At 36.4% G+C, this 22,795-nt stretch overlaps 1 long non-coding RNA gene across 8 annotated transcripts in view; it reads right to left on the reverse strand.

The window, feature by feature from the left end:
- The window catches only part of LOC141376432 (uncharacterized), a 251,223-nt gene that overhangs the window by 151,078 nt on the left and 77,350 nt on the right, over nucleotides 1–22,795 (reverse strand). For 3 of the 8 annotated variants that reach the window (XR_012386471.1, XR_012386474.1, XR_012386467.1), the window contains exon 1: nucleotides 1,396–1,449. The exons of the other annotated variants lie outside the window; for them this stretch is intronic. This is a non-coding gene — a long non-coding RNA (uncharacterized lncRNA). Of the gene's footprint in view, nucleotides 1–1,395; nucleotides 1,450–22,795 lie in introns of those variants that run through there. 8 annotated transcript variants of the gene reach the window in all.

Consider the following 22,795-nt stretch of genomic DNA (forward strand, 5'->3'; position numbering starts at 1 on the left):
AAAAAGAAGAGTGGGAGAATGGGCAGGATGGAGGTGTCTTGGACGAAAGCGAAGTGCATGGGGGGCAGTAGTGAAGAGGTGAAGAGTGAAGAGGGTTGAGGGTTCACGGAAGAAAGTGAAGAGTGGGAATAGGAAATGTCCATGTGAGGAGGGGGATCGGTAAAATAAGATCAGATTTGTGCCGATCAGAGATCAGATCAGAGGTGCCGGTGCCTTGTTCCGGCACAAATTAAGCCCTGCTTACAGGCCCGGATTGGCTAATTGGGAGGACCGGGAGAATTCTCGGTGGACCGGTCTGTTTTTTGGCCGCGAGGGCCGGTGTCCCTAGCTCCAGAATCTGTTGCTCTCAGCAGTCACACTTTTTAAATTAATTTATTTATTTACTTGACCACAGTCTTCTTATTCATTATTTTATCGCAGCTCTGCTCTTTATATATATATATATATATATATATATATATATATATATATATATAACAAGCCTGCAGGTTAATGATGATATAACTCAGATAAATGACTATACAACTATTTTGGTCTAGTGGTTAGCACGTTAAATTACGACGCCGCCGTCCTGGGTTTGATCCTCGTCTGAGTATGTTTTTTTTTTTTTTTTTATTGTTAAGACATATAATACTGTTAAGGTTGTTGAACATTTGAAGTTCTAAAGCAGCTGTTTTCTCAAAAAAAAAAAAAAAAAAAAAAGATGTGATAGTGTAATTAGAAACTGAATTGGAAATGACCTTATTTTAATATAGTCAGTCGTGTACTGACTGGGCCGGTCTGAGGCTTGAAACTCCAGGGCTGAAAAGGAGTCCCACTCCGGCCCTGCCTGCTTACGTGTGATTTCAGACCGGATTTTTAAAAGTACCATGGTAAACTATATAGAGAACATATCACAAGCTGTCACTGAAAGAATGTGTGAACATAAAACCGACTCTACCTCAATTTGACTTCAGTAGTAAGAGAAAAAATATATGATGGACGTCAATGCATGTTGGCAATCAGCATTCTTCAGAATATCTTCTTTTATTATTCAACACAAGAAAGACACTTAAACTTCATACTAGAGAAGGGAGAAAAAATGTTGACTGTTTTCATTTTTGAGTGAACAATCCCTTTAAAATGATTATACATCTAAAAAGTATTAAGTTAGAAATGTGATTAACTTAGTATAATGAGTTACGAAAAACATGATGCAATGACTATATCATTTTTACAGTGTAAAAACTCCAAAGGGAACGAGTCAATATTCACACAACACCAAAATATTCCTTCAGGTTTTAGAAGCACAAACTGAACAGCTCCACCCAGAAAGCCAACACAAGTTCTGAGGTAATAATCCTTGCAATCCTGATTAATCTTTTCAAGCCATAGAAAAACATGTCCGTCACTCACCGTCTCTAACCCTGTTGAGCCATCAAACACACACACACATACACACAAGTCTTTGGGATGCTAAAGCTAAGAGGTAACAATAAAGAGGAAAAAAAAAGTTACAGAGCCCTCTTCTGGACAGGTGGAGTTATTCCCCCTGAGAAACTCTTGAACTGAGAATATTCTAACACATGCATCGTGAACATTTCTTTGTTTGAGACTTATTCGTAACAAAAGACTGTACATGTTGGGCATTGTCAAGGAGTTTTTTTGTATTAATGTACTTTTTCTTTGTACGTTTGTCGTCAAAACTGCAATTTTGAACATACAAGTGCACCGTTGCTGACCACCTTTCTCGTCTCCCTCGGTCTGTCGTTCATCTTTCTTCCTTTTTCATGACTTTCTGTCTGTTATGAACACCACCAGACTCTGTTTCTAAAGAACATTAAAGAGAAATGTTGTCTCACCACTTACGGTTTTTTGGCTTGTGCTTTGAAAGTGCCTGATTAAAGTAGAAATGGGATGATGTTTAACCAGGGGAATGATCAGACTAGACAGAGCTTTTGATTTTCTGGACTGAATTAAGTCACTGCAGAAACACTTCATAATAATTCACATGCTCGATTTAAATTCTGGAGACAAGATACAGCGCTTTCTGAATTGCATGTATTTTACATTTTCTCTCTCTCTTTCCCACACACACACACACACACACACACACACACGCACACACGCACACACGCACACACACGCACACACGCACACACGCGCGCACACGCGCACACGCGCACACACACACACACACACACACACACACACACACACACACACACACACACTGAAGATAATTGAACGACTATATATTTCAAGCATAATTTCTTCAGGGATTTGCAGGACATCTTTCGGTTGACAGACATATTTTATTGAACCCTGGGGGGGATTCTGTAACAGACAGACTGTAAAGCCAGTTCAAACTGTGGCTGTGCTAAGACAGTTGTTGATGTGAAACAAAAAAGTGACCGGGGAACATTATAGTTTAATGCTAATTAGGGCTTCACACTATATCGTGTCAGCATCGATATTCAGTGTTGCTAATTGGGCGGTTTCCCACCCAGTTGGGCAGTTTTTGGATTTGATTGTGCAGGTAAAAAAATGGCATAGGCGGGCTGACAAAACTTGGACAGCTTTAAAACGTAAATTTTTTATATGCATCTCATTTACCAAAACATAACTGTGTGCTCCTATTCAATACAGTTAGTAGTGACCAGTGCATAGCGTAAACAGCGTGGGCCCACTCACAAGAGGAGGTGAAGGAAAGTTGTATTAAAAATCTGACTCCCTGAAAAAAATACAAGCAGGTATCGATGCAGCCCGGATCTCTCAAAGGCTCCAATAAAACACAATATGTTACTGTGAGGTTGGGTTTAGGGTGTAGACATTCATAAAGCACAATATTGGATGTTATGTACAAGACATTAAATAAATAAAAACTCCAGGGACCTCAGGTATGAAGACTTCGTCTGAATTCATACTAAAACATTGCAGAAAAAAATTCAGATGAAACACTGCATCGGCGGAACCCCATGCATATTCTCGTTGTACATTTGACTTGACGTGAATCGTGCTCGTGCATGAGCGCAAAACCCCTCCCTGCCTCCTCCCCCAATAAATATGCTAATGACTCCACTTTGGCAAAACCAAATGAAAAAGTAAAGGGAAAAGCAAGCAAAAAGAGAAACGAAATGTGAATTGGAGGTGCATTTTTTGGAGTTAGACCAGAGAAAACCTGTGTTATTTGCAAGTTTGTCCTCCGGAATTAATAACAAAAGAAAAAAAAACAGAGTGGCCGTTTAACGCAGTTGGGTCTGAACATCGCACTGTGAGTGAATTAAAAAAGAAATAGTCCAATGTAACGGTGTAAAATTTTGTAGTATCTATTTAGGCTAAGTGCAAATAAAAAAAAAAAGTGCACTCCTCGTTGGAATGAGCTAGCTAAGCGATTCCCGCCCGTCACCGTTTAATTGACAGAGATAAGATAACTAAAGAGAGCGGCAAACAGTAGCGTGAGTGGCGTAGCTCGTAAATCGCATGGCAACATGTTTTGACATGTTCGATCATAAACCCGGTTCAAATCCAGCGTCTAATGAACTCCTTCTTTCCCCCACAACAAATCAGATTTTGCCTACTCTTCATCACGGGGAAGACAAGTAGGAATCATTAAAAGTGTGTGTATTATGTTAAGCGCATTTGAGCATCACATGTTGTTTGCACATTTATTGAATGGAAATGTTTCCGATTCACGTATGCAAATTCGTCTTCATATGGCATCTTTATAGCAATGTGTGTGCAGTCGATCACTCTGATTAGATTGGAAAAACCGACGATCACTGCAAATTGAGCTTTAATGTTTGGCTGGTCATCTGCATGGTATGGAAACCTTATATACCTGCTAGACATGTGGATGATCCCGTCGCATACAGCTACCATTGTACAGTTCAAAGATACTTTGTAGTGTGCAATTTAACATAATTGCCTGTAGGAGTCGCCTATGGAAAAAAAACAAACACACACAAGAAATGCACGTACGCCAGGCATGAAGTTGACCAACGCACACTCACGTTCATTTAATCGTTAGTAAATGCAAACGTGAGCGTGAAATCTGGCGTACGAAAAGATTTTGTGCGTTCTCAGTGTTGATACATGAGGCCCCAGATGTGTAGTTTACTTGGCGCTCGAAGGCCTACCGCAGATGCGTTGTGTGATTGACAAGCAACCTAATTATGTTCAAAAGAAAGTAAAACGTCAAATGGGACAAATTTATACCCCATTACGAAAGTAAAGGTAGTTTAGTGCAGTGTGTGGGTAAGAGGGGGCAGTGTTTTGATGTGATCCAGTTATGTTGTGGTTCTGTGACTGCTAGTGTTGGTGGCTGTATGGTTAAAAATATTACAATTAAAGTAAAAAGGTTCATTTAGATTTAAATCGATTATAATTAATTAAAATATTAGTCTAATATTGGTCTGTTCAGGTGGGTTTTGAGCTGGAAAAAGTCAGCTAAATCTGGTAACACTGTTGATATAGTCGCATTGCAGGATCTGCAATATTGAGTAAAATTAGGCCAACACGGAATCTGCGTTCACACAATTCCGCAGATTTTTAGCCCATTATTGATTCTGTTTGTTTACTTGTGTGAATGTGTGTAAATTTAGATTTATTCAGTTTTTTATTAATCTTAGTATTATTATTGACTAATGTGAAAATGTTCATTGGATTTATGTACAATACAGTTTGTAAAGTCTTATTTTCAGTCTTTTAGAAGATATTATATGAGAGACTTGCTTTTTTTACCAAATAAAGTGGATCTAGATGGATTTGCATTGTAAACATTAAATACAAGTTATATACAAGCATACATTAAGCATAATACACGCATACATTAAGGTTTTAGCTATGATATTCCCAAAATCATTCCGCATAAATCCACAGATTTTTCACAAAAGTCTGTGCAGAAATATTAGACTCCGTCTGGCCCTAATTATAATTGATCATAATATGTTTTTTGAGGACTTTCAGGCATAAGAATTTTTTGCAGTTTTAAAATGTAATAATTCATTTTATTGGCTTGTTTTATACAATAATGACTATGAGGTGGTGTTTTACATTTGATTTTCAATTACTGTACAGCTGAATAGTTCGACTCCTTGGAAAACAATCGATTATTCAATTTATATTTTTCTTTACTGAATTTTTCTACGCTTGTAAACTGTTTCTTATATTTAATGCAGATGCACCGCCCTACATAATCATCCCAATTATTGCTGCACAATATTGGCTAAATCTGACAATGCGAGATTTTTAGTTTTTTTTCTGTGATAAATATTGCAATATGAATACAGTTTCACATGATAGCTGACAAGCTCCTTAACATTTTTCATGTGCTTCTAACAGTTTTCAGGTACAGATATTGATTGAATAATCGCAAAGCAAAAAATGCTTTTCTTACATTGCCTTATGTCTATAGTTCAAATATCTAAACAATTCAAAGATCAAGTAAAAATATTGTTTTGTTTAACTAAACCAAAGACTCTAGAACACATAAGACATGTCACCCATATAGTTTTAAATGGGTAAAAGTGTTACAGTCAATATGGTGTTTAAAGCCCCGACTTCTAGTACAGGAGCCATTCGTGCATCATTATAGGCGGACGATTCTCCAGGGGGGGAGGGGCTAGAAACAGACACGAGTTTCTTGAGATTTTGTGTGATTTGAATGTTTAGAAATCAAACTAAAGAGACAGCTGTTGTTTAATTATATTGGTGATTCCTAGTATAAAATAGCTTGGCAAGCAATTTTAGAGAATTTGATGTTCCCTATTCAAACAGAATGCCCAAGTATACTGCGTAAGAGGCCTTTCAAAGATGGCTGGTAAGTGAAATTACTTGCCTTAAAGGGGGTTGACTAAACCAACCCATCACAGCAACAACAACAAAAGAAAATGAAAATTGTGCACAAAAAAAAAAAAAAAAAAAAAAGTTACAAGTGAAATGGAACAGAGGTGGGTAGTAATGAATTTACTTTGCTACATTAACTTGTTGCTAAACATGTATATTTTGAGTACAATTAAAAATATGTTTTTCACTTGTATTCAAGAAATTTACAGAGAAAAAAACAAAAACTTTACATTTACTTTGCTACATTTGAAAGCCTTTCTCTGTTACTGTCAAATGGTGTGTACTGAACAGCTTTAATCAAGGAAAGAACTACAATCCCATGAAGCATTGCGAATGACAAATCGAAACTTTAACAGAGAAATATAAAACTGTTTATTGTAAGTTATTTGGTTGTATCTACAGAACAATATAATTGACGTTTATTGCAGAATATGCATGCACATAAATGTAGGCATTTTGAGAGGTCAATTAAAGAGTTTGGGAGGTCTGTTTTTACAAATTCACACTATTTCAACATGATTGTTTTTTTAAAATATATTATGAGTTTATACAATCAATTAATAAGCTCAAAACTCACAAAAGCCATTTATTTCAACTTTTATCAGGTATTGTTAAACTCTTTCACTCTGGAAACAAAAATGAAAGAAGTTTTTACTACAGAAATTCTCAATGCCAAAGCTTAAATGCTTTCATTCCATTAAGCTTCTTTTCCAGGTAAAGAAAGACAGGTATTGTGATGTACTACAACAAAAGAAAGACATATATACACACAGGACAAAAATAGCTGACATTAGAAGGTCAGGATGATTGTTAATGGATCTTGTGAGGAAAAATGTATCTTCTTTTTCCTCTTGGCCACTGATCTGAGAGCTGGGATAAAATTGAGTTCTGTTTTGTCATTTACAAAAGGACTTATGTAAGATTACAGTACACACATACCTTGAACTATATGAAATATCAGCCTGTAATGGAGTCGCAAAATCTTTTTCAAAGCATACTGACCTTCGACGTTGGGTTTATTCTCATGCTAAATATTGATGAAACTTAAGATATTTTAATAAGAAAAACAGAGATGCAATTGGAAGTCAGCAAACTTTCTGTATTGACTGGAAAGGTAGTTCAAGCGTGTAACATTTCTGCAGTTCATACACTGTGCACACTTTGCAAATTGTCTACATGCTTGGAATATCTTGATGACCTTCAACGTTCGTTTTCTAGATGTGCAAGAATGCACTGGGGAAACAGCTTGGCGTTCCATCTCCAGAGCACTACATAATGCGGAAGCAATGGAATTCCTTTCTCTGCTTATAATTATTAATGTAATATTATTGCACGAACATTAAATAAACAGGCAGTTTTTGTTTCTCTAAAGTCACTTACTGAAATAATTGATTAAAAGTTATCTTTCCAGTTTAGCATACTATTTCATACAATATTCAAAATAATATTTAAATATGAAATGCAAAATAAATGGAAAAAAACACTTGTAATAAACGTTTTGTAACATTATAAAATGACTTTTAATCAATTTAATGCAGCCTTGCTAAATAGAAGGATTCATTTTAGTGTAAATACTTCAAAAATAGTGAAACAAAATGCTATTATTAGCCAGCATCTACACCAGTGATCTCTCGTGGGCCAACTTACTTTTTTTATTTTTATTTAATTAATATACAGAAACATTTAAAGGATTGATTGCATTTACATGTCAAGTTGAACCACCCCAATTTGCAGTGGCAACAACATCTGCTATCAAATCATCGCTCAGTTTGTTTGCATATCTCATGCAAATAGACAACAGCTAATGGACTTAACCAATAGTAATCTATTGGATTGGCTGACCAATCGAGTGCTTCAGTCGGATTCTAGAAGCAAAAACTCAATTTGTATTCTCCATAGTGAAATAACTAATTAAAAGACAAACCTGTTTTGAGTTTCGAGGTTGTTTTGGGTGTAAATTCTGGTAAAAACAAACAACAACAAAAATTTATTTTTAAAACAATCATGTTAAATAGCAGAATTTGAGCAGATAAACTACATTACCCTATAAGCTAAATTGTCCATAGTGCATGTGTGTATTTCCTGGTCCTCCAGGTTGGGGGTTGGACGTTGAACGACCCACCTCCATGCTGCAGCTAAATATCAGCTTAGATACAAATGGTCATGGGAGAAATTATGAAAACAGCATTACCCATGATGCTGTACAGATTTACACCAAAGAGTTAGGCTACATATCTTTTGCACCGCCTACTCATTTGAAAAAACAAATGACTTAACTAGGTCTCCTTGTGTATATTTAAATACCATATTTTTACACAACTTTACCATATACAGTTATATAAACATGAAATACACTCACTGGAGCCTTTATTAGGTACACCTTACAAGTACCTAATAAAGTACGCATTGGACCACCTTTTGCCTTCAGAACAGCCTTAATTCTTCACACCACCACTACCAGACTAAACCGTTGACAAAAAGCAGGATTAATCCATGCTTTCATGTTGTTGAAGCCAAAAACTGACCCTACCATCCGAATGTCGCAGCAGAAACCAGGACTCATCAGATCAGGCAACATTTTTCTAATCTTCTATTGTCCAATTTTGGTGAACCTGTGTAAATTGTAGCCTCAGTTTAGAGTTCGTAACTAACAGGAGTGGCACCCGGTGTGGTCTTCTGCTGCTGTAGACCATCCGCCTTAAGGTTGAACTTGTTGTGTGTTCAGAGATGCTCTTCTGCATACCTCGGTTGTAACAGGTGGTTGTTTGAGTTACTGTTGTCTTTCTATCAGCTGGAACCAGTCTGGCCATTTTCCTCTGATCTCTGGCATCAACAAGAGATTTGTGCTCACAGAAGTGCTGCTCACTGGATATTTTATCTTTTTTGTATCATTCTGTTAACTCTAAAGATGGTTGTGTGTGAAAATCCCAGTAGATCAGAAGTTTCTGAAATACTCAGACCGGTCAGTCTAGTAACAACAGCCATGCCATGGTCAAAGTCACTTAAATCACCTTTCTTCACCATTCTGATGCTCAGTTTGAACTGCAGCAAATCGTCTTGACCATGTCCACATGTCTAAATGCATTGAGTTGCTGCCATGTGATTGGCCAATTAGAAATTTGCATTAATGAGCAGTTGGACAGGTGTATCTAATAAATAGATACTAGATTTAACTTGACCATGTCTTTTGCAATGTTTTATGGGATTGTAGTATTTTAGAGCATTTATGTTCACAGTACTGTGCATTTTCTTTCAGTCTAATTTCCACAAACTCGTTTGCCTCAAATCAAAGTTTGTAATACTGGGATTTTCCTCATATCTGGTTGGTTTGGTCATAACTTGTAATGCTTTAAAGGGACTTTACCCGAACAAGAAAATCGCCTTATCATTTACTCTGCCTCATTTTTGAGTTTCTTTCTTTTGTTCAACACAAGAGATATTTTGAAGAAATCTTCTTTAGTCATCAAACTTAAATTGATTTTGAACAAGTGAAGGGTGAGTAAATGATGATAGAATTTTCATTTTTGGATGAACTATTCCTTTAACAAAGACTTTAACAAAAAAAAAAATCCCTATTCGAAAAATGAAATACAATTGGATGAGCACCAAAAATGGCTCTGTTTAGCATATCAACAATTCACTTCTACTTTAGTCATCATATATAGATTTCGTTTTTAGTATATTATAGTTTTCCTCCACAGATTTGCATTCCTTGTTCACTGTAATCTCCATCTTCTCATTAAGGCATCTCAATGTGTGTTTAATTGAATACAAGCATATTAAACAGAGGAATAATAAAGCACAGGAGGACAGCAGTGAACTAGTGCTTCTCATGGAGTCCTGGAGCTATGATGAGATGACACTTCAAAAAAAAAGGAAAAAAAAAGCCAAAGAAGGCAGATAAGGACCAAAAAGAGAGGTATGAGAAGAGAAATAAAAGCTCTTTTGTTTCTTCTGTCTACCTTCTCAATCCCTTTTGGCCTCGATCGGTCCCTGCCTCCCAGATCAATCATAAATCTAATGTCGCCGGTTCTCCTAAAGCTCTTACTTTCTATAATCCTTTTATCCTGGTTATTTACTAATTCAACAGTTTCCTTCTGAGTCCAAGGACACCTGACGGGGCTTGACGGAGGGAAAAACTGAAGAGAATGAAAAATGGATGATGGTTTGGGTGAGAAAGCAGCACCTCCTACAGGCAGGGGATGGTAGCGAATGGCCAAAAACAAAGTGTGATCAGGTTTAAAATAATTTGACCATGTAATTAAAGGGATAAATTACTCAAAAATTTACTTTTTTTACCCTTAAATGGTTTTAAACCTTTATAAGTGTCTTTATTCCTTTAGATATTTTTAAAAAAGCTGAAATCCTGTGACCATATAAGAAAAACAAATATAGTCAATGATTACAGTTTGTTTTTTCTTAAAAAAAATAATAATAATACATTGTGTTCAACATATTACAGACACGCATAAATGTTTGAAACAAGTAAAGTTGAGTAAATTATGACAATTTTGTACACTACCTGACTTCTAGTTGATGATTTGGTATCAGAAGTGTCTTTTGTGAAAAGCAAAGGCCTCTAGATTATGCTTATTTGACCAAAATAAAATATAATCATGCCTTGATTTTTAATTACATAATTAAGACGGTAAGGTCTGACTTTGCTTACAGAAATTATGTACAGTAATATAAAGTCATGGTGCGGTGGAAAAGGAATCAATAGTTTGACTCCCATGAGTTTGAGCATCCATTCATCTCTGCAGTGACTATGCAACTTATTAATAAAGTCATCTGGAATGACAAAGAAAGCGTTCTTGCAGGACTCCCAGAGTTCATCAAGATTCTTCAATGCCTCCTTCATCTTACCCCAGACATGCTCAATAATGTTCATGTCTGGTGACTGGGCTGGCCAATCCTGGGGCACCTTGAACTTCTTTGCTTTCAGGAACTTTGATGTGGAAGCTGAAGTATGAGAAGGAGCGCTATCCCGCTGAAGAATTTGCCCTCTTCTGTGGTTTGTAATGTAATGGGCAGCAGAAATGTCTTGATACCTCAGGTTGTTGATGTTGCCATCCACTCCAGCAGATCTCCCCACACCCCATACTGAATGTAACCCCTAACCATGATTTTCTTACCCCAACCTAGACTGATTTCTATAAGAATCTTGGGTGCATGCGGGTTCCAATAGGTCTTTTGCAGTATTTGTGATTATTTGGATGCAGTTCAACAGATAATTCATCAGAAAAATCTACCTTCTGCCACTTTTCCAAATGATCAACAAGAATGGTCAAGTTATAATTTGTCACAACTGGGATCGATGACAAGACTTTTTCAGGTAGTGTACTTTACTCCCTGCAATCTCCTTCATGTGATAAACATGCAAGAACCAGTGGCATTTGTTTTTAACACAGCTTGTTATACAACGGTAATTTATGATTTGAAAGTAGGCCCATAAAATAAGCAAGGACAAGGTTTAAACAAAGATGACAGCCAAATATTTAATCTGACTTGACTAAGGAATGGAGCAATTACCTAAAGTCACTGAGGAAATGTTTTATCTCGCTATTGCAACCAATAGCATGAGTTTTGGGCGGGGCTATTGGATTGTCAGAGCATCAGTAGGGTTCTAGAAATAAAAATAAATAAACAAACAAATAAATGAATAAATGAAAACAACTCCATTTATATTCTCCATAGAAAAATTTATTTAGAAAAAATACATAAAAAAAACAGACCTGTTGTAAGTTTTGAAGTTGTTAATCAATTGTAAATTGTGCAAACTCAACTGTTTGCATTATTTTAATTTTTTTTTAAAACAATCAAGTTTAACAGAATAATTTGTGCAGATAAAATACATTACCCATGAAGATGTGCTGATTTACATCAGCCAAATCAGTCTTTAGCACCACCCACTTAACAGAGTCTCCTTATATATTTTGAGCCATTCAGATTGAGATTAAGAAACTTAGTTAATTTACTTAAGTTAATTCTGCAAAAAAGCACTATAGAAGTGTAGAATGAAGCAATGTTGATGAAAGTTTAGAAGATTGATAAAGTTGGGTGTTGTCACCGTGATGATAAAAATCCACACCAAATTTCCTAAAAAGTGTGCCAATAAGTTTAGATAAACAGAAAAGGTTCCAAAACGGATCCATGTGGAACACCAGAAACAAAAGGAGTCAGCTTTGATTTAAACAATGTATATTTTTTATTTAATCTGTAAATTAAAGAAATTTTACCACAATTTACCATCAAATATGATCTTTTAGGACTATTTTTGTTTTCCACTCTGTTGCATTAGACACTTGTCTTGATTGTTTTTGACAAGCGCCTGAGTGCTACGTATCAACCCACTAACCACTAGGCCATTGGCACAACCTCAGGAATATTCTAACCAGATACTTACTTTTACAAAATTTGCAGACCCCTGAATGTAATGCAGCAAATCTTCAATGCTTTACAGAGTATTGTCACAGAAGAGCATCCTTCAACTGGGATCAAATGCCTTGGATAATGACAGTGGCTTATGGCTCATTCTTTGTGGAAATCAAACCGGAAACAATCTGGTTACAAGCCCTAAGGTGAGCAGCATCATCCCCATAATGCAACACTGCAAAACACCAGCTGTTCCGAGATACACCTTTGAGCAAAATGTTTTAACAAGAGTTTTCCCACTAGAAAGAAATATCACAAAAGAAACATTTAAATATTTCCACAGTTCCTCCAACAAATGAGAATAATTTTCATTTAATCTTTTTGAGTTGTGTGCTGAATTTCAATAGTTTTCTCTTTGTGTTAAAAACTATTTTAAAACATTCATTACTTTAAATAAATTTATTATTTAAGTATAAAATGAGATTAAATAAATGAATGCATAAAGTAAATAAAAATAGAAACCACACAATCATTGTGTTTGATTTAATGGGGAAATAAGTATTCAACACATCACCATTTTTCTCAGAAAACATATTTCTAAAGGTGCTGTTGGCTTGAAATGTTCACCAGATGCTGATAACCACAGAAATCTATTTATAAAAAGAAATCAAATCTAATTCTTTTACAAATTAAGTTATGTATAATAAAATGAAATGACACAAGTATTGAACACATGAAGAAAGGGAGGTGTAGAAAGGCAGTGAAAGCCCAGACAGCGGCTGAAATCTCTCAGTAGTTATTCAGCAACCCTCTTCCCTTCCTCATTGTAAATGGCAGCTTCAGTCCAACATCTACATTAGCAGTAGGGATGCACCGATCCCGATACTTGGATTGGATATCGGTTCGATATCGCATATTTTTGCTAGATCGGGTATCGGCAAGCTGGTACCAATCCAAATCCGATCTTGCATGTGCGCTAGATTCTGTGAAATTTATAAGCCAATAAAAGCCAACAAAAGCCATGAAGGTAGCCTATTATAAGGCCTATTATAAGGAACTATAGAAACTGTATTATGTAAAAAAGAAATAAAACAGCACAGTAACAGAATCTGATCTGTATCGGTTGATACTCAGAATTTTGGGATCGGATCCAAACAAATGGACTTAATTAGCAGGATGATGAAGATGAAACCAGAGAGGACATTTCAACAAGACAACGATACAAAACACAGCCAAGGAAACTCTAAAATGCTTTTAGAGAAAGAAAAACCAGCTGTATGATGGCCTCAATCACCTTAAATCCAATAAAAGATACAAAATAAAGATCAGATTTGATAGACGAGACCCACAAAACCATCAAGATTTTTACACTCTGTTGAAGTCTGTAACGCATGTGACTTCATTCTCCACATGATAGGCGTCTTTAAGATGCCATTCTACAAAACGAAGAACAGCAAGTCACTACCAATCATCCCTGAGTATATTATGAAACTAGATTAGGACAAAGCTGACTAGAGTTTTCAAGTGAGTCACTGAATGGACTGAATGATTCTCAATGGAGTCTCTGAAGGCACAGAAGATCAACCTCTGGGTGATGAAACCGTCTTGTGGGTTTATCGTAGTTAAACAATATCAGTTGAGTGTCACTGATCTAACGGCTTTCTCAGTAGCAGAGCACAGTACAGTCTTTCATGTACACGAGAGCAGAGCCGTGCTGAGAAGTCGAAAGTGTCGTTTAAAAAGCCTCAGCGAGGAGGAGCTCTTACTGAATTCCCAGAACTCCTTTCACTGACATGAGCTCAATGACTCCTCATCTGAACATGTGACTCCAGAAGTTTCGATGTGATCCTCTCTTAGTACTTCTAAATCCACTGCGCTGTCAAGTCAAAGCAGTGTTTAACTCAGAGACCAAGAGAGAGAGATAGAGGGAGAGGAGAACAAAAGAACAAAGTTGAAATGAGAGCCTGAATCTCTTCTAGTCTCTCTGTAAGTCAGTTGTGCTAAAGTGAAGCTTGATGCGATCACTAATAAAAGCTTCACCAAACAATACAAGAACTACAAGAACTTATTTACATCCACTTCACTGTTGACTCTGTCTATTCATCAATTCATCCATCCATCCACATTTCCAACTATCCATCCATCCATCCATCCATTAATCTATCTATCTATCTATCTATCTATCTATCTATCTATCTATCTATCTATCTATCTATCTATCTATCTATCTATCTATCTATCTATCTCTGCATTTCCATTTGACTATTTATTCATTCACCCACCAACGCATTCACTCATTCATCTATTCGTCTACTTATTGACCCATCCATCCATCGTGCTGTCTATCCAATCAATTAATTTGTCTGTCCATGCATCTATGCATCCAACCATTTGCTCTTCTATACATTCATTTATCCATCCATTTAGTCTATCTGTCCATCCATTCATATATCCATCTATCCATCCATCAACATTTCCAACCACCCATCTATTAATTTATTAATCTATATGCATTCACTATTCCACCTAACTACCTCCACATTTCCATCTTTGACCATCTATTCATCCACCCACCAACTCATTCATCCATTTATCTATTCATCCACTAATTGACCCATCCATCCATCTATCCATCCATCTTTGAATTTGTCTTTCCATGCATCCATACATCTAACTATTTGCCCATATACATTCATTTATACATAGATTTGATCTCCGTCCATCCATTCATTCATCCATCCACATTTCCAGCCATCCATCCAATCTATCATCTGTGTCCATCCACGCATTCATCAGTTTATAAAATAATCTATACATTCATCCACCCTTCCACCTACCTACCTCTTCATTTCATCTTTGACTCTTTAGTCATCCATCCACCAACTCATTGATCCATCCATCTATTCATCCACTTATTGACCCATCCATCCATCCATCCATCCATTCATCCATCCATCCATCTTTTAATTTTTCCGTCCATGCATCTAAAGATCCTATTTGCCCACTTATACATTCATTTATCGATCCATTTTTCTATCTGTTCATCCATTCATTCATCCATCCACATTTCCAACCATTAATGCATCAGTCTATATATCCATTGTCCATCAATGTGTTCAATCAAGTAATCTTTATATCCATTTACCCTTTCACCTACTTCCACATTTCCATCTTTGCCCATCTTTTCATCTCAATCATCCATTCATCCACATATTGACCCATCCATCCATCTATCCAGCCATTCATCCATCCATCTTTTAATTTGTCTGTCCATGCATCCATAAATCCAACTATTCATCTATATATTCATTTATCTATCCATTTGATCCATCTGTCCATCCATTCATTCATCTATCCATCCATCCACATTTCCAACCATCCATCCATCTATCTGTGTTCAACCATGCGTTCAATCATTATAAATTTTGTAATTGTTTATAATTTATAAACATTATCCATTCACCCTTCCACCTAACTACCTCCCCATTTCCATCCTTGACCATCTGTTCATCCACCTGCCAATACATCCATCCACTAATTGACCCATCCATTGATCCATCTAGCCATCAATGCATCTTTCATTTTGTCTGTCCATGTGTCTACACATCCATCAATTAGCCCATCCATACAATAATTTATCCATCAGTTTGTCCATCCATTCATTCATATATCCACCCATCCACATTTCCAACCATAAACCCATCCCATAATCTATCTTTGTCCATCCATCATCCATCATTTCATAATTTTATCTATATATCCACCCACCCTTCCACCTACTTACCTCCATCTTTCCATATTTGATTATCTTTTCATCGATCCACAAACTTATCCATTTGCCCATCCATCCATCTATTCATCCACATATTTCGAGCCATCCATCCATCCATCCATCTTTTAATTTGTCTGTCCATGCATCCATACATCCAAATATTTGCCCATCTATACATTCATTTATTCATTCATTTTATCTCCGCCCATCCATCCATGTCAATCTATTTATTTGACCATTCATTCATGTCCACATCTGTCTCTCCAGCTTCTTGTCCATTAATCTGTCCATTCATGCTTTTCTTTCCCAATCATCCATAATCCATCTATCTGACCATCTATTCATCCATTTGCCCATCCTACCATCTATCCACTGATTAGCCCATCTATCCATCTAGCTATTTGTCCATCCATCCATCCATCCATCCATCCATCCATCCATCCATCCATCCACCCATCCATGCAACTGTACATCTGTATCTATCTATCCATCCATCTTTCCATCTGTCCATTTATCTGCCTACCCAACAACTCAATCTGTCTTTCTGCCTGTGCATCCATTCATCATCTGTCTATCCACCTATCTTCCAACCATCAACCCATCCATTTAACCATTCAATCCATCCATTGTTTTTCAATCCATTTGCCCATCCATCCATCCATCCATTTCCCATCCATCCATCCGCCCATTCAATAATTAATTCCATCCACTGCCAAACACATTTTCCCACCCATCCATCAATACATCCATCCATCCATCCATCGTCCCATCCATCATTTTACCAATCCATTTATCAATTAGTCCATCCATTGTCCATCCATCCATCCATCCATCCATCCATCCATCCATCAATTAATCCATTCATTGCTCAGTCCATTTTCACACCCACCCACCCATCCATCCATCCATTCCCCTTTATAATTTTGCCTATTCATCCATCAATTAATCTATCCATTGTTCATCCATCAGTTAATCCATTCATTTGCTCATCCATCCATTAATTAATCCATCCATTGTCCATTAATCCATTTTTCTCTCTTACCCACCCATCCATCCATCTAGTTAATCCATCCATCCATCCATCCATCTATTGATTAATCCATCCATTGCCCATCCATCTATCCATTTTCCCACCCATCCATCCATACATACATCTATCCAATTAATCCATTCATTGCTCATTAATCCATTTTCCCACCCACTCACACATCAATCCATCCATTTTCGCATCCATACTTTTGCCTATCCATCCATTCATCAATCCATTCATTGCCCATCAATCCATCCTCCCATTCCAGTTATATTTTTATTTACTTACATCAATGTTTAGTTTAATGTTTCCATACTTTCCATTTGAAGATAACAGTGGATAATTTGAGACTAACACTAAAGTAACCCAGACAGAAGTCTAAAAATGTGCACATCTTTTGTGTTCACACTTCACTGCTTTCTGCATTTCACTCAGTTCATTTCAGAGACGCTTCTCAAAGACTAAAATAGTTTTGTTTGGATGGACTAATTTTGTACCAACACTCAGCAGGGACCACATATTAACAGAAAGCCCAGAAAATGATAAAATCGCTGTGCTCATTTCATTTATATTTATAAATTTGCGATTATCATAGCCATACTTGTTAGTAGGGCACTAATATTCCTTAATTTGGCAAAAAGGCATAAATATAATCCTCACAAATCTTCCCATTGGCAGCTAAAACAGAAAGTCTGCATGGATAATGCCTTACGTCACATTAAAATGGAAGATTGAAGGGACGGTTGGACGATTGCGCACCATTTGGTCTAAAATTGATAAACAGTTTTTCTGTTAAGTTGTGAGAATTGTTTGACTTTAAAAACTATCATGCATAAAACCTTATAGAAGGTTTGGTATTTTTTTATGAGCTGCATTAAGTACATTTTTTTCCCCATTTAAGTTTAGTACAGCTAGTTTTCATATTACACATTCAGACTGTTTATATACCCACAACTGAATCCTTAAGTTGAGACAAACATCAAACCACCAAAACCCCACACTGCATGATTTCACTTGGACAAGAATGCAATTTCAGATGCAGTCAAACGCTTTGCTGTGCTAGTTCATAAAAGTCATTTGTTTGTCAGTCAAACTACATTGGTTCAACAATGTTCATTTAATTCACTAAGAACCAGTTCATAACAGTGATTCATTCTTCACAATCAGACTACTGTTGTCGATTAACAAAAAAAGCAAAAAAAAGTTCCTAAGAGTTATTTGTGAATCAATCTGACTGATATGGTTTACTCTCTTTCTAAATGACATTGAATAAAGTTCATAAGAGTGATGTGTTTATCATTTAACTACTTTGGTTGTGCTGTGAGTTTTTGATTCACTAAAAAAGAACCAGTTTATATGATTCATTTGTTTGTTGATCAGACATTGGTTCTACTGTTTTTGATTTTTAATTTTTTACTAAAAAGGACATGTTCATACAAGTTATTTATTCTATACAGTCAGGCTACATTGGTTGCACTGTTGTTGATTCACTAAATAATAAAAACAGTTTCAAAGAGGCAAATGGCAAATTTGGCCAGGATGCCAGGGTTTAACCCTTACTCCATTTCAAAGGACAATTTTTAATGACCACAGAGAGTCAGGACCTCAGTTTAACGTCTCATCCAAAAGACATCACTCACTGAGCAGTACAGAGTCCCCATCAATATACTGAGGCATTAGAACCCACACAGACCGCAGGTTGAGCACCCCCTGCTGGCCTCACTAACACCACTTCTGGCTGCAAGCTAGCTTTCCCATGTGGTCTCCCATCCAGGTATTGCCCAAGCGCAACCTTACTTGGCTTCAGTGGGGACAATGAGAGAGTTGCAGAGAGCTAGCTGCCAGTTAGTCATTAAAAGTCATTTGTTCATCATTTAAACTACTTTGGTTGTGCTGTGTGTTTTTGATTCATTAAAAAGAACCAGTTCATAGGAGTCATTTGTTTGTCAATCAGACTACATTGGTTCTACTGTGATTTTTTTTTTTATTCACTAAAAAGAACCAGTTCATAAGAGTCATTTGTTCATCATTTAAACTAGTGGACCTCAGCCACCAGATCGGTACCGGTCTGTGGATCAATTACAGGGCCACACAAGAAATCATTAATTATTTCCATTTTATTTATTATATGTCTGGAAGATCTTTCATTTGTCTTTTATTTTGAAAAATGACCATATTCTTTCAGTTACATATCAGTTACGTGAGCATCAAAATTTAATCCAAAAGCAGTAAGAAACAGACGTCTTTGGAAAGTTTCTTTGCAAAGAGGTAAAGGACCCTTGATCTGCCAAGGAATTAATCCGCAACCCAATTGTCAACAAATCAAGTGAATCTAGCATGTCTGTGCAAGAAGACCAACTGCTGGAGATTGCAAATGATGGCAACCAATCACATATGGCGTCTTTTCTGCGCACAAGTTTGTTCTTTTCAATAGAGGTGCGTGGCATGCATATTGGGAGCGATGAGCACAAGCAGTGTGACGCACCTGCAACTTCCAGGCGCTCTCAGTTAAAACATCTTCAGAATGCCACAAGCACACCACGAGTCACATGACAAGATCTGATTGATAAGCTTTAAATTTTGTGTGGAATATACACATGTCTGTAGCACAGCAGTGTTTTTTTAGATTTTCTCCATAAATATAACTTGTATCAGAGCTACAGCGATGTTTTGGCAGCTTGTCATTATCACCCACCACCCAGACTGCAGTAAAATTGTCAATTGTTGACCAGTCTGCCGTGACAAAAAGTATGGGGACCACTGATTTAAATTACTTGAGTTGAGCAACTACTTGAGTTTGTTTTTGATTTACTAAAAAAGAACCAGTTCATAAGAGTCATTTGTTTCTCATTTTAACAACTTTGGTTGTGCTGTTCGTTTTTTATTCACTAAAAAAAAAAGGTTCATAAGAGTCATTTGTTCATAATTTGATCTACTGTACCTTAGTTATGCTGTGTTTATGATTCACTAAAAAGAACCGGTTCATAAGAGTCATTTGTTCCTCATTTGAACTACTTTGGTTGTGCTGTTTGTTTTTGATTCACTAAAAAAAACAAAACATTTCATAAGAGTCATTTGTTCGTAATTTGATCTACTGTACCTTATTTATGCTGTGTTTATGATTCACTAAAAAGAACCAGTTCATAAGTCATTTGTTCCTCATTTGAACTACTTTGGTTGTGCAGTTTGTTTTTGATTCACTAAAAAAAAAATAAAAAAAAAATACGGTTCATAAGAGTCATTTGGTCATCATTTGAACTACGTTTGTTGTGCTGTGTGTTTTTGATTCACTAAAAAAAGAACCCGTTCATAAGAGTAATTTGTTCATTATTTAAAACTACTTGGGTTGAGCTGTTGGTTTTTGATTGACTATTGCAAACATTCATTTGTTTGTCAATCAGAACAATCTGTTCAGAGTCCTATGTGCATGAGTCAGACTACATTGAGCTAGTCTATGTGTTTGATTGATTTAGAAGAATCAGTTTGTAAGATTCATCTACATTAGTTGTGCTGATTTCCAAAATATTTGTAATGATTTGTTGCTATATAATAGAGAAATATACAAATTTAAACAGTCTATCACTCATGAGACAATCTGGGGTGTTTAATACCATTTAAGGCAGCCATCCAGTATTTGCATAAGTCATCCAGCTGGCCACATTCATTTGTTAGCAGAAAGGGTGAAGAATGACCCATATCAGCATCCTTATTACTATTCATATATCACTGCTATCGGTCTTACGATACTGATTAGGGCCCTGCTCAAAGATTCGGAAAAGTTTTCGAAGGCAATATGAATATTAGAAATAGAAGAGTAATCAGCAATATTCCATCTGTTCCGGAGCCTCCTAGTCCCAGTGTCTGTGTCAGAACCTGCCCAAAGGCTCAGCGCTTTCCAGATTGTTTTTCTTTTTGAATCTTGACCAAGATCTGACGTAGCCCAGAGCATACAGATCCGAGTGGTGATGATATACTGTTAAACCTCTCTGATGTAACAGCTGCTCTGCAAAGATCACCTCTAAATTAAGTTAAAGGTGCAAATAGTGATGAGTCGTTCATGAATGATTCGTTCATTTTGAACGAATCTTCAATATGACTCGGAAACTACGAGTCCTCTCAGGGAGTGATTCGTTCATCCACGCGTGCGCACATTTTTGCAGGTGGTATCGTTCATTTCAAGTCCTTGGAGTTGTTCATCGCAGAAAGGCAGAAGCCAATCATATGCGTTTAGAGCCAGAAAAAGAATTGAACCGTTCACCTCTCGAGTCCTCTATCGGGTCCGAGTCATTCGTTCCTCACGGGCCAATCATATGCGTCTAGAGCCGGAAAAAGAATTGATCTGTTCAACTCTCGAGTCATCGGGTTTGAGGGATTCTGTCATGTGATGAACGAACGAATCAAGAACTGGAAAACTCGAAAGGTGAACTATTATCATGGCTCCTATCAACTCAGACTGTGTACATTAGTTAAGATTATATTTGATTGTCAGTGTAACGTGAACAAACCACTGACATTAAGACATGAAGAGGTGAGCTGAGCAAAGAGACAACAATACCTTCATAGACAAAAGAGCAGGTAAACATTAAATTATTATTTTCTCCTTCTTATAGTATTCTATTTATGACTTATTTGTCATGTGATCAACCTTTTGGGCTAGTTGTAGATGTGTTTGGAAGCAATTCGTAACATTTTAATGATATTCTGGCAAAATGAACCAATTGAACGAAACGACTCAAAAAAAAACATTTGTTCATCTCGATGAACGAGTCTCAAAGATCCGAGTCAGTAAAATGATCCGATCTTCCCATCACTACGATGAAATTAAAATTGTTTTGAATGTTAGTATCTGTATTGTTTATTTTTAAGATGTCTTTAAGCTAGTGTGCTCCAAAATAGTGACAAAATTTGTAGTTTGTCACTTCCGCCTAAATGGATCAATAGTTTTACTCAGTCGTCACCTCATACTATTGTTTCTCATCAAATCATAACCAATCAAAGGCTCTCTAGTATCTGACATGTCCCACCCCCTTTTAAAAAAAAAAAAAAAAGAAGCTACACTATGTCCCACTTCCTCTTCGTGTTTTGGTTGAGCTTACGTTAAACATAGAATAAAAATGCACATTTCAATACACTTCACGGGACCTTGAAGAGCACTTTGTCATAGGACCTTGTGACTAAAAACAGTAAAGGCTACAATTTACAACACACCATAAAATACCTAATTCAATAGGTTTGTGTTTGGATACAATAAACACTTATAAAATAATACAAACACTAACAGTAACTGAATTTGGTACTTCGGGCTCTTGTTAATTATGGTCTTCAATAGTTAATTCATGTGCAAGTAATTACTGTAAGCATTACATTAGAAGATGTTATTGTAATATCGAAAGCAGGGTGTTATTCATTAAAACAGCAGACAGAAATCTTGGAATGTAGAAAAACTCTAAAATTAAAATTAATGAAACTAAAAGATCTTAAACTTCCAAACCCACCTGTAATTTGCACCATTTTTCAGTCCAAAAAATACATCTATAAATAAAAAATGTGCAAGATACAGAACACCTCATCCATATTCCATTACCAAATATGTGTGACATTCTGTCTCCACACACATTTTGGAAGGAAAAAAAAAGAAGAACTGGATGTGCTCATCAACAGTCTCTAAGCTAGATTCACAGACTCTTGTGTCTTCTTTTAAAAGGGACAGTTCACCAAAAAATGAAAATGTACTTACACTCAAGTGGTTCTAAATGTTTATACATTTCTTGTGTTGAACACAAAACAAGATA

Source organism: Danio rerio, chromosome 10 (assembly GCF_049306965.1).
Source record: "Danio rerio strain Tuebingen ecotype United States chromosome 10, GRCz12tu, whole genome shotgun sequence".
Lineage (NCBI taxonomy): Eukaryota > Metazoa > Chordata > Actinopteri > Cypriniformes > Danionidae > Danio > Danio rerio.